General features: G+C 36.0%; 1 non-coding gene across 1 annotated transcript; it reads left to right on the top strand.

Moving 5' to 3' along the window:
* The first annotated feature begins 542 nt into the window (after positions 1-542).
* Positions 543-674, top strand: LOC128585249 (small nucleolar RNA SNORA51). Its single transcript, XR_008379971.1, has one exon. It is a non-coding gene; the product is annotated as a small nucleolar RNA SNORA51 (small nucleolar RNA).
* The last annotated feature ends 13470 nt before the right edge of the window (positions 675-14144 follow it).

The following is a 14144-nucleotide window of genomic DNA, read 5'->3' on the forward strand; positions in this document are numbered from 1 at the left end:
AAAAAAAAAAAAAAAAAAAAAAAAATACATATCTACAAAAATATAGTAGGCCCAGATATTTTATAAGCCAATTATACTTATTATTTCAAAAAGAAATATTCTTGAACATTTGCAATTTCTTCTAGAAAACGGATAAAGACACACTACTCTGCATCTCATTCTAGGAGGTTATCATTTTATAATACTGTAATCCTGAAAATATAGGATATATATTATCAAATGAAAACATAAAATTTATAAATTGACAAACATTATAAATAAAATTAAATAAAATATCATCAAATTGAAGCTAGCAATGTGAAAAAAATTATATCACTTTAAACTTAAATAACAAGTATGTTTAATATCCAGAAAAATCTATTACCCTGTTTCCCCGAAAATAAGACAGTGTCTTATTTTAAGGTGTGCTCCCAAAGATGTGCTAGGTCTTATTTTCAGGGGACATCTTATCTTTCCAGTAAGTAGGTCTTATTTTTGGAGGATGTCTTATTTTTGGGGAAACAAGGGTACTTAAATTCACTGCATTAAGAAATTGAAGAAGTGACCTCCTGGTGCTTACCACAGGCTGTGTTCTTACATTGACTGTATAGAAAGAGGAGGCAGAGTAAACCTACACAATGTACACCCCAGTCCAGGCCCCATGCCTGGTCTGTATTGTGAATGGGGGGACATGGAAAAAAAAAAAAAGAAATTGAAGAAGAAACATACGGTTTCATCACATGGAAAGAAAAATTCAATAAGATCAATCTTTTTATAATAAAACACTTCAGTAGATATTAAAAAAACTTCCTTCATTGAAAAGTAAAACCATTTAGTCTGAAGGGTTCAAACCTGGCCCGGCCAGCTAAGCAACAATAACAACTGCAACAAAAAATAGCTGGGAATTGGGGCGGGCGCCTGTAGTCCTACGCAGGAGGCTGAGGCAAGAGAATTGCTTAAGCCTAAGAGTTTGAGGTTGCTGTGAGCTGTGATGCCACAACACTCTACCAAGGGCGACATAGTGAGATTCTGCCTCAAAAAAATAAAGTAAACCCATTTAAGACTTGCCACCATTATGCCTAAGGAAGGGATAAGAGAAACAACCTTTGAATCAAGAATCAGAACTAAAAGTTGACATTCCATTCAATCCTGCAATTCCATTACTAGGTTATCTACCCAGAACAAAAATCATTTTACCATGAAGACATTGCACCAGAATGTTTACTGCAGCCCAGTTCATAATTGCCAAGTCCTGGAAGCAACCAAAATGCCCATCAACCCATGAATAGATTAACAAATTGTGGTATATGTATACCATGGAATACCATTCAGCTATAGAAAAGATGGAGACTTTACATCTCTATGTTTACCTAGATGAAATTGGAACACATTCTTCTTAGTAAAGTATCTCAAGAATGGGGGGAAAGTATCCAATGTAATCAATACTATTATGAAATCAATATATAAACACACACATATGAATGATAAAACACAAATATAGTCTAGCAAGAGGAATGGGTGAGGAGGGAGAGGGGAAGGTAAGGGGGGGCAAATTGGTACGAGGAGGGAGGGCATTTGGCGGGATCTCACCTAGTAGGACAATGCAAGGGTGTATTTCAAAAGAACTAAAAGTAAAATTTAAATGTCTTAAAACAAAAAATAAGTGAGATGATGGCTATATTAATCAGTTTGGTTTAAGCATTCCACATTGTATATCAAATCATCACATTGTACCCCATAAATGTACAGTTATGATTTTAATTAAAAATTAATTTTTAATAAAGAATCAGATAAGTAATCCAGTGTGTTCACATTGCTCAAGCAGTCCTAGCCAAGAGGTGGAGGGAAGGAAAGATAGGAAAAAATGAAAAATAAAACATATGCTTTGAAAGAAAAGAGACAAACCTTACAGTTGACTCTTGAATAACAGAAGTTTTAACTGCTTGAGTCCACACATATACAAGCCTTTTTGTCAATAAATATATTAGAAAAATCTTTCAAGATTTCTGACAATTTGAAAAACACAGACAAACCACATGACCTAGAGATGTCAAAAAATTAATTAAAAATTAGGTTTGTCATGAATGCATGAAATATGTGTATAAGCTAGTCTATTTTATCATATGCATACATCTATTATTAAAAATGTAAAATGTATCAAAACTAACACACAACTACAAACCATACCTGGTGCCATTAGCAGTCACAAGAGCAAATGTGGACGTAATACTAAATCAAAACCACACAAAATTAACAGCAGTGCATCCTATGCTACCATAATTTCATAGCCATATCCTGTTGCTATTGTGGTGAGTATTCGCTTAACATACCACGTGACGCTAATCATCTCCATGTGAGCAGTTCCTCTTTCCAATAAATTGTGTATCACAGTAAAAAGTGATCTCTTGTGTTTCTTGCTTATTTTTCATCATGTTTAGTGCAATACTGTAAACCTTGAATAACACCATGGGATTCATATGAAGTGACACTAGTGATGCTGGAAGAGAAAAGTCATGACATTACAAAAAAAAAAGTTGAATTGCTTGATATGTACCATGGATTGAGGTCTGCAGCTGTGATTGCCTGCCATTTCAGACAATTCGTGTTGTGAACAGATGACATAAACTTACAGTTTTATGAGAATATTTCAGATTGTGTATGAAACCCTCACATTGTACCCCTTGATTGCACTAATGTGCACAGCTATGATTTAATAATAAAAAATTAAAAAAGAAAAGAAAAACACTCATCATCTTTAAAAAAATAAATAAATAAAAAATAAACTTACAGTATCAATAAATAAAGTACTGTATTATAAATATATTTTTTCTTCTTTATGATTTTTAACATTTTTCCCAAGCTTAATTTAGTATAAGAATACAGTATATAATACCTATTGTATCCAAAATACTATATGTATTTTTGTGTTATTGATTAGACTTTCAATTAACAGTAAGCTATTTGCAGTTAAAAGCTTAGAGGAGCCAAAAAGTATATGCAAATCTTTGACTGCATGGGGAGGAAGGTGCCCTAACTTCCACATTTTTCAAGGGTTAACTATATTTTTAGGCAATATCAAAGTCTGTCTACCTAGAACGTTTAAGATTACCTATAGGAAATAACTAGAATAATTAAGAGAATTTAAAAATATTATTATGTGTGAGATAAATGAACAAAAATCAGTTATGTTCTTAAATACCAGGAAAAGTTGTGAAATACAAATTCAAAAAACATGCCACTGAATATAACAAAACATATGAAATGTCCTTATAGAGGATATTATTTGATTATACTGAAAAACTGAAAAGATTTAATCAAATGAAAATATATACAACATTCATGGATGGGTAGACTCAGTGACATAAGATGCCTATTCTTCACAAAGGAATCCAAAAAGTCAACACAGCTTTAATAGATCAATTTTTGGCACATGACAAGCAGGTTCTAAAATCTATATGCAACAGCAAAAAGATAATAATTAGCCAAAACTATTTTTGAGGAAAAAGAGCAAGTATAAAAGTAACAACTTATTTTAATACAGTAATGGCAGTAATATAAATGCAATTACAATTTTATTAAGTGATTTTATATGTCGTACAGTATCCTAAAGGTTTTATAAGCATTTGCTAACTTAATCCTTAATCCTTAATCCTTAATTAATAATCATTAGGTAGTGTCATAGACTGTTTATGTATCCTCTAACTTCGTATATTGAGCCCTAATGCCCAATGTGATGGTACATATGTACTAGGAGGCAGGACTTCTGGGATATGATTAGGTCATGAGGGTGAAATCTTTATAAATGAGATAGGGATCCTATAAAAAGAGACTCCACAGGGCTGCCTTGCCTTACTGCCATGCGAAGTGAAAGGATATTCATGAACCAGGAAGTGGGCCTCTACCAGAAACTAAATCTTCTAGTGCCTTGAACTTAGAATTCCCAGCCTCCAGAACTATGAGAAACAAATTTCTTTTGCCTAAAAGTTACCCACTATATATGGTGTTTTGTTATAGCAGCCCTAATGAACTACATAGATAGCATTGCCAACTTTATTTTACAGATGAGAAATCTGAGGTGCGGAAGGACTAAAATATATGAACAAGGACATCCATTCACATATAGTGAAGACAAGATTCAAACAAGGTATTTAACTTCAGAAGTGCCATGACATACCCACAAATCAGTATGATAAATGAGAGTGTAGATTTGGTGAATACACTGTATACACAGAAACATAACGAGAGCCAAAGAGAAAGGTCAGAAATATAACAGAATATTTTGAGAAACGTACTATATGACAAAGGTGTCCTTGCAAATGAGTAGGGGAGAGAATGAGTTACTCAAAAGCTGAAAGGAAAAACAAAATTAGATCTCTGCTTCATACCATACATGAATATATAGTTAGGTACAGGTAGAACATCCCTAATCTGAAAATCTGAAATCCAAGGTGCTCCAATATTTGAAACTCTTTAGCATCAACATGATGCCATAGTGGAAAATTTCACACCTGACCTTATGTGGCAAGTCAAAATACACACATTTAACACTTCCAAGAGAAAAATAAAATTACTTTCAGGCTATATGTATAAGGCATATGTGAGACATAAATGAATTTCATGTTTAGATTTGGGTCCCATCAATAAGACATCTCATTACATACATGCCAATATTACAAATTCTGAAAAATAAAAACCTTAAATCTAAAATATTTCTGAGACCAAGAATTTCAGATAAAAGATACTCAACCTGCATATTAAAAGTTTCAATGTATAAATTAAAATATAAAAACTTTTAGGAGAAGATGAAAGATAAAATCTTTATGATCTCAGAGTAAGAATTTCTTCAATAAGACATAATAAATTCCAAAGCAAAAAGTACTACTAAATTTCAATATTAAAATTAAATCTTTCTCCTCAGTAAAAATGGTCATAAATAATTTAAAAGATAAAACACAGACTGGATAATAGTATTTGTGATTCATGTAACCAAAATATTTTAGTAAACAGAGTACAAAGAACTTTTATGAATCAATAAAAAACAATGAAAACCTAAGGGAAAAAAGGCAGAGGATATGAATGAGCAATAGAAAAGCAAATGTAAAATTTCAGTAGACCCCTAAGAAATGATGTTCTACTGTACTATTAATGGAAATATGCATAGCAAAACAACAATGAAATAATATTTTATTCATTAGAAGAGCAAAGATGAAAATAAAAGGCAGTAATACCAAAAAGAGTGATAATGTGACCACATGACAACTTTCACATATCGGAAGGGGAGTATAAACTGGCACACGCATGCAAAATTGCTTCATGAGCTACACTGGAGCGGACATACTGTAGCAGCCTAGGATAAGCCTCAGCTACTTGTATCAAAATAGATAAATGCCAAATAACCATTGAGAGCAAAAAACACGAGTTGCAGAAGGACACACGCACATACAGATGACCCTTGAACAACACAGGTTTGGACTTCAAGGTCCACTTAAACTTGGATTTCTTCCAATAAAATTTACACAGAGGGTGCCTACCTCTCCCGCCGCCCCTTCCATCCCCTCTACCACTCCTGAGAGAACAAGACCAACCCCTCCTCCAGTTCTTCCTCCTCAGGTACTCAATGTGAAGACAGCATGAAGATCTTTATAATAATGCACTTCCGCTAAAAGAATAGTAAATATATTTTCTCTTCTTTACAATTTTCCTAATAACATTTTTCTTTTCTCTTGCTTTATTGTAAGAATACAATACATAATACTTATGATATAGAAAACAGGTGTTGATGAACCGGCTATGTTATGGGCTAAGTCTTGCCGTCAATAGTAGGCTGTTTAGTGGCTAAGTTTTAGGATAGTCAAAATCTATCCATGGATTTTTAACTGTATGGGAGGTCGACACCTCAACCCCCATGTTGTTCAAGGGTCAACTGTAGTGTGATATCATTTATGTAATAAGAGGAACAACTCCATCTTGTTTATAGAATCATACATATGTATAAAATTATAAAAACAAGCATGGAGAAGTTAAAAACCAAATCAAGATAATTATGACCTCAAGGAGGGAGAGAATGGAATGGGATAAGGGACAGTTATGCGGGAGGTTTCGAATGTAGGGGAAATGCTTATTTAAAAAAAAAAAGATATGAAACAAATATGGAAAAATGTGAAGATTGGACAAAGCTGGTTGGTGAGTACACAGATTTTACTAATCAGAACTAGAATAATCTACTTTGGATTATTCTAAATAAGTGAATTATTGCAATTAAAATAAGAAGTTGTTTATTCTTTTTGTAAAACAAGAAGTAGACTGGAATATTAAATTAGGTTGAGGTAATTTGTTAGGAGTAAAATCGCAGGGAAGATTTTTCTCTCTTCCTTGCCTATGCTTAGCTACAGCTAGCTCTTGGCAGCCATCTTTTATTCACCAAGTACTTTCTGAGAGCTTACTATATGCCAGTGCCAAAACACACGGGTTCCCTATACTTGGGGGGCTTTCTTTCTAGTGGATGAAGATAGTAATTAACAAGTAGATAAATGAACAACAAGTAGCAATTAGACCTATGAAAATGAATTAAGTAAAACCAGATAATTTGGTGATGGGGGTAATCTAGATGGGTAATCAGGAATACCTCTCTTAGGAGCTGAGATCAGAAGGCTAAGGACCAAATCATGCAAAAGTCTAGTAAGCAAAGCCTCCAGGCACTTCCCTCAGAACTTAGATATAAACTTAAACATGCATAAATACCCCAAAGTCTTAAGGTCTTTGAATTACACTGTCCCTTCTGCAACTTTCCTTTGATAAAGAAATAAAGATTGTACCACTTAACTGGAACTTATGCCTATGTGATGAAGATTCCAGCACAACTGCCTTGAGATGTCAGGCTAGGGGCCTTAAAGGCTAGGATCCAAGGAAGATTCTCAAAGCTCGTGAGATTCAAATTTGAGATAGACTAACCACTGTAAAACACACACACTCTGACAGCCTTTTCTGCTTTCCTATTATTCACCTTTGCATTTATAACTCATCATACTAGCATTTATCGTCCATCTCCCCCACTAGAATATAAGTTCCCTTAGAGCGTGAGTTTTTGAAGTTTTTGTCTCTTTTGTTCACTACTCATCTAGTATCTGTGCATAGCAGGCAATCAAGAAATACTGCTTGAGTAAATACATGTTTAAGCATGGAGCACTGAGGATCTAACTCAATTTTCCCAGTTATGAGCTACATGATTATTTTTCTCTTTAATCATATTATAAGCAATTCTAGGACAGAGACTATGGCTTTACAGTATTTCTGTATTCCCCATCCTGACTGAATTCATATTTGGGTATACTTGAGTTCTCAAAAAATAATAATTGTTTAAATGATGCTTTTCATGGATGTGCTACTCAAAGGAAGGGCATTGGAGAAAAGGCTCATGGTTGTTACAAATATAAAAAATGATAAAGACATGCTTGTAAATTAGAGAAGAAAAGAAACCATTTCATTTAATACTCACGGTCAACTCACAGAGAGGGAACTCCCAAATAGGAAAACATATTTAGGCTTTTGATAAAAAGTTACTTTGCTTGTAATCTAAATAATGCTCTTTTAACTGTAAATCAGTGTCCATACTGACATAGAGCCTGTATTGTGTCCAAAGGTATTTTGAAGGGTATTGATACTGAAAACTAGAAGCTAATGCATGAAATGAAAAAAATATATATGAACTGCAGAAACTAAGACAAAGATCAGCTACTTCTGACCAATGAAGATTTGCTTAATAGGTCATCTCAGTGCTTTTTTCTTCTGTTGTTTGGTAATTAGTATATCTTACAAATTTAAATACTTAAACAGCCAGTGTTCAGCAGGGCTCTTCCAAGTACAGACTTTCATGCTCATATTATATTCCAGAGGCATCTTAACATCCACATGTCTAAACTTCTCCTGTACTGATGGGTTACTGATTTAAAAATTTTGGAAGAACTATTTCTCCTGGTCAAAACTTTGTCTCTGGGAAATCTTAATGAAACGAGCACATATGCATGAAGGATTATCTGTTCCTTTATCACTCCTGGTGTTATTTTGTAAGTCTTGGCAGAAAACGAAGTCCTAAGTAGTTGGAAGAGTGAGAAGATAAGTTTGGTAGGGCAGGTGGAAAGAAGAGAAAAAGCAAAAAACAGTGTTTCCCACAATGAGGTTTTTATGAACAGCATACATCAGAATCACCCAAGGATGCTTCTTTTTCAAATGCACATTCCTGGGCCTCATACCAAATCCATTGACTCAGAATCTGTTGGGATGCATATGGAGGTATGTGGAAGTTTGATCAGTGTTGCAGGAGAAAGAGGAGACAGGCTCTTATTATTCCTAGATTACTGCTGTTGGAAGCATGGGCAGTCAAGGAGGTGCTAACCTTCGAGAAAGTGGGTAAAAATAGGTAAAGAAATAAGATGTGTGTCTGTGCTTAATGTATTCTCTATACTTACATATAAAAAGGAAGAAAGTACAATAGTGATTTATTATCAATATTTTGCGTTTTTCTCTGAATTTTTAAGTTTTTCACTACCTTCTTCATGTAAATATTTTGATGGTCCTCTTATAAGTTTTTTATAATCAGAAAAAATACGGAGTTCAAAAATAAAGGTGAAAACCAGTTAGTTCATATGATCCCTGTGTCTCAGCTAAGAAAAAAAAAAAAATTCTGCTGGAAATCTGTAACATCTTTTGTGTTGAAAATGATCAGGTACCCACCATGCTCGTAGGTAAGTAAAAACTCACTCAAGTACTGCTCTTTGGTGCAAGCAAAAAGACAGGACAATTCAGCAGTTAACTGCGCAAACATTACCCAATGATCCTAATTTCCATGATTTTAATAATAATGAGTGCAACCCAAAGTGTTAAGTTGCACTTTCTACCTCAGCAAAACAGAATGATAATTGTGCAGAGAATAATTTTATGGGTGAAGTGTGCCCTGTATTATAAAAGATTAGAATAAAGTACTCTAATACACAATGTCTTAGCAGGTGCAGGCACTTACCTGAGCAATTAAAATCTTCTTAATATACAAATCACAGCCAATGAGACTGCTGGCATGACAGAATAGATCTTTCAGGACACAATGTGTTTGTCTGAAACAGGTTGTTGGGTTTATTCCACCACCCCCCACACCCTGGCTTTATTTATTTATTTTTGCTAGCAATCATTTGTAGATCTTTTATTTGAAAAAGAAAATTGACCAAACATGGATAATTTACTCCAAATATACCCAAGCACATTCATTCTCTTACAAATCCATTCAGACCACAAAAAGCTATTAAATACTTACTATGTATGAGGCAATGCACTGGGTGCCGTATAGGCTATTTTGGGACCAATTAAAATCATCTCCCCCACAAACAGAGGGAAGCACTTCTAGATGATAGCTGTGGGCTATCAGGCTGGTAAAACTAGCCATTTGAGTCCTCTCTATGTTGTTGACATTCTCCCAAAGTAGTTAAGTTCCTGTTCTAAGCACCAAGTTCCCAAGATTCTGGACTAGCATGAAAGAAGGCCAACCCTCTGGAGCTAACACTGCAGGTGAGATGTTAAATAGAACCCAGGTAACACACAGGCGCCAGCTTCTCCCCTTGTCTCTTCAGCACATTCCAAGCTAGTTTTTGCCTTCATCAGTCATAGAAACTGCTCTTATAAAAGTCACCAATGAATCCTGAGTTATTAAATGCAGTGGTCATTACAGCAGCATGTGGCAGGAGCCCACTCCTTCCGTCTCAGTCTCCTTTCCATCCTTGATGTTCAGGACATCAGACATCTCCCTGTTCCTATCTGGTCAACTTGGCTGATTCTTCCTCTTCTTTGTGACCTCTACTAATCGCCCCAAGGGTTAGCTCTAGTTCCTCTTCTTCTCAGTCTAAGCTCATTCTCTTGGTGAGTTTAACCAAGTATCGTGGCTTTAAATTTGAATGATATGCCATGGATTCCCAAATTTTTAACTTAAGGCTGGATTAACTTCTAAAATCCAGATGTATATAATCCAAGAGTTTATCTGACCTCTACACACAGATGTCAAAGAGCTATCTCAAACAGAAAATATTCCAAATGGATCTTCCTCACAAAACCTGCACATCCACATCTGCCTTCTTAGTTTATTGCAACTTCATCGTTCCAGTGGCTCAGGGAGAAAACTTGGAGTAATCCTTGACCCCTTTCTTTTTCTTACACTTCCCTTGCAATCCATCAGAAAATCCTCCTGGTTCTACTTCCAATATACAGAGAGAGTCAAATTCCTCCTGGCCACTCCCATCCTCACATCAGTGTCCAACACCCTATCATCTCTCAATTGGATAACTGCCTTGGCCTCTGCAATAATCCTGGGCATCAAGGAAGCACTATATACATCTGATTCATAGTTTTTGTTGTTGTTGTTGTTTGTTTGTTTTTTACTATATAGAAATCAGTTTGGTCTACCCCAAAAGGTTACAGAGAACATGGTCACCACAGTATAGCTTTGATAAACATATAAAATATATGTTAACCACTGTGATAAAAATGTGTCAAATGGTTTATGAAGTGAGTGTATGATGCCCCATAATCATATCATTGTATACAGTTATGATTTAATAAAAAATTAAAAAAAAAACATATAAAATAAAATTAAATAGGATAGCTTTTTAAATACTATTAAATTTACAGTGAAGTGTTTAAAACTCACATAAGTGACACATTTCATCAGTGCCACAACAGTCATACTTCATCTTTGGGAATCATTTGTTAAATTTTTAAAGGGGATGGGAGTAGAAGGTTACCAAGATTTGCATGAACCAGCCCGTATGCATTATCTAGAAGTAAATCATTTGAGGTTAAAGATATTACGGGCGAGGAAAGGATAACCACAACCCTGCAGTTTCATCTGGAGCAATTTTAGCATATTGACACATCATGTTGACCGCTAAAGGTGGGAACAAAAACATTCTGCTGTGAAGAGCAGAGCTGTCTGGCTGCGGGAAGACCTACCTGAGAATGAGTCGTGCGTTGTGAGTGGCTTACTTGCAGCCAGACCCTGCTGAGAGTCATGGCACCTGAGAGTCAACAGATGCCTTCACAATCCCTTGCATCTTTGCCTATGGAGGTACAGGAAATTTTACCACAGACCCATCCCCTTAGGTAAGGCCTAGGATTTGGCTACTTAGAAAGTAAACCCATAAATTTTGATACCATTTGCATGGGAACCATATTTTGAAAAACTCAAATGTGGTTCAACAAACATAGGGTTGGGTTTTAGCAGGCCAGAGGGCAAGTTCAACCAGAGTCATCAATTCACTGACTAATCCTGACAAAACCTTTTTAGCATTGTGAGCATTTGCTTTCACATTTATAAAAGGCAATAATAAGATATCAGCACATGTTATTTTCTTGTTAAGCTGTTCTGGTGAAATAACAGGAAAATGTTTAAAAACCCAAAGTACTATACAAATATAAATGCCTGTTATTATTTTAAACATGCTGCCTTGTTTTTATTGTTCCCAGTCATATTTCTGGTAAAATTTTAATTTGTAGGCCAGTTTATACATCCACGACCTTATTGAAGTGTTCTCTGAGTAAAAAAAATATGCTTTTTTCATAAATACAAGGACCACCTCAGAGTTTCAAGATGAGTTTTATTTTATATATTCATAAGAAAGCAGTGAGGAAATTGATGTTTTCCCTCACTTTATCAAAAGTAAGAGATGAGCCTTATTATACAAAGTAATTAAAACCAAGAAAGAATAACCGTGACAAAAAAAATCCATCACGTAGCCAGTTAGACAATTTTGGTGACATATAATACTGTGCATCAACACTTCTGTAAGAAAAGCCTCATCAATTATAAATCAACCCCATAGTGCAGGAAACGAATATAGGAACTTCTGCTTAGACCATGAGAGGAAGAAGCTGATGCAGAGATTTCTCCTATTATCAGCAGATGGCAAGATAGCTAGAGCAGGGTGGGCTTTGATGCCACTACCTATGGGTTCAGCTCACCTCTACACTCCCCTACAGTGATGGATATTCTCAAGAACCCGCTCTCTCTGATTCTCTGACTTCGGGCTTTCTCTGGCCTGAAGGAGCTTGGTCAGTCCTCATGAAGAGTAGCCTAAACTCAACCAATGGTAACAGGAGCTGGGGAATGAATACTCCATCAGTAGGCAGGATAATTCTGAGGTGCACCAAACCATAGTGTTCCAAATCCCCATGGTGGTGATTTGCTCATTAACAAACTCTGTATTGACCCTTCTAGTCTTGTCAGACTCACCCCCTAACTCAGGTGTGCCTCCTGGGATCAGCTCCCAAATGAACACCTGCACCCAACTCTCTGTCTCGGGGTCTTCTTTTGAGGAAACCCAAACTAATATGATGGCCTTTGGAATGAAGTAAATTCTTATCCTTGTTTAATGACTTGGTAGATATCTGGCCTCGAGTAAATTACTCTTTTAGTTTCTCCTTATCTGCAAAATATAGGGGATAGTAACTATGCCTACTTTATAGGACTACTGTGGAGATGAGAAAAGATAGAAAACAAATAGTATAGAACTCAACATTGGTAAGTGCTAAATAAATGCTAGCCATTGTTTTGCAGTTGATAAGAGGGTGAGCTAAACAAACACAAGACACCATTCTCATTAAACTAGGATAAAATTACCAGTCCCATAATACTATGTGTTGGTAAGATTATGGAAAAATGGGAATATTCATACTTTACTGTTGGGAGGAGAAGCTCTTATGCCTAAGCAATTTGTAAGCAATTTGACAATATGTAAATATGGGTGCAGAGAATACACTCATTGTATTGGCTTGTTGACCAGTGAGGGCAGATATGGGGAACAGGACAAAGTAAGATGCTCTGTCACTTGGGCAAACTTGCCGAGCCTTTCCTAGTAGTCTTCTAGGGCTACCATGAAAAAGTACTACAGACCAAGTGGCTTAAGTAAAGGAAATTGATTTTCTCACAGTGCTGAAGGCTAAAATTCTGAGATGAGGTGTTGGCAGGGTTGTTTTATCTGAAGATTCTTCTTAGCTTGTAGACAGCATCTTCTGCCTGCATTGTCACATGGTCTTCAGTGTGTATCTGTATGTGTCCTAATTTCTGCTTCCTGTCAAGACACCAGCCATATCAGAAAAGCATCCACTCCGATGACCTCATTTTAATTTAATTACCTCTTTAAAGACTCTACTTTCAAATATGGCCATATTTAGAGATGCTGGAGATTAGCACCTCCAACATTAATTTTTTGGTGGGGAGGAGGCACAATTTGGCTGGCAACATTTACAAAGTAGAGAGAATAATGCCTACCATACAAGTAACTTGTAAGGACCAATGAGAAAAACGCACAATGAAAACAGAATTTTATAATCACCAAGGTAACTGAGGCTGCCCAGACTATAATGCTACATCATTTAGGCCAGCTCAGTCTTCAAGCAGACAACAAATCATGCTATGGTCCTCTGCGGTAAATAAGTATGAAAGAGCATTATTACATTCTGTGATGGAAGCACAGAAAAAATAAAGGTCAATCATTTCTGCTAAGGTGCTCTGGTCAGGCAAGTCACCTGTACATCAAGGCTATCATTATGTATCTAATTATGGAGCAATTGGTTTTTATTTGTTTATGTTTGAGTACAGGCCTCTTGACAAAGGATTTGAGTCAGTTCTTAAAACACATGGTGGCAATTTGAGGCTATGTCCTGCCACCCAAGTTGTGCAGGGGAAAGCCATAGGAATTTGGGGCCACCATATTTTCTATTCATGCCTCCCGTGTCTCTGACCACATTGATGTGGTTCTGATGCTCTGCCAGTTTAAGCCAAGCACCTCAAAGAGCAGATCAATTCAGTGGTGAAAGCTGTTGAGATTTAAATAAATGTATACATCAGTTAATTTATCACACTTCCCCTCTCCTTCAAAATGGATCACTATTTGCCCACTACTGAGGGTGTAAAGGCTGCCGACAGGATGTCCTGTTATGCTACCTGTTATGGTATGCAAAAACACATGGGAACAGACCCCAAGAAGCTCTCAGCACTGGCTCCCTTGCGTGCTTATCCTTTGCTGATTATGATCCTCATGGAAGAAGGCATGCAGAAGCCACTCAGAGAAACACCTGTACCTCTCATTCTGGCTTCTCTAAGTCTCTCTCTCATTAATGCCAGAGCC

Source organism: Nycticebus coucang, chromosome 4, assembly GCF_027406575.1.
Source record: "Nycticebus coucang isolate mNycCou1 chromosome 4, mNycCou1.pri, whole genome shotgun sequence".
NCBI classification, from domain to species: Eukaryota; Metazoa; Chordata; class Mammalia; order Primates; family Lorisidae; genus Nycticebus; species Nycticebus coucang.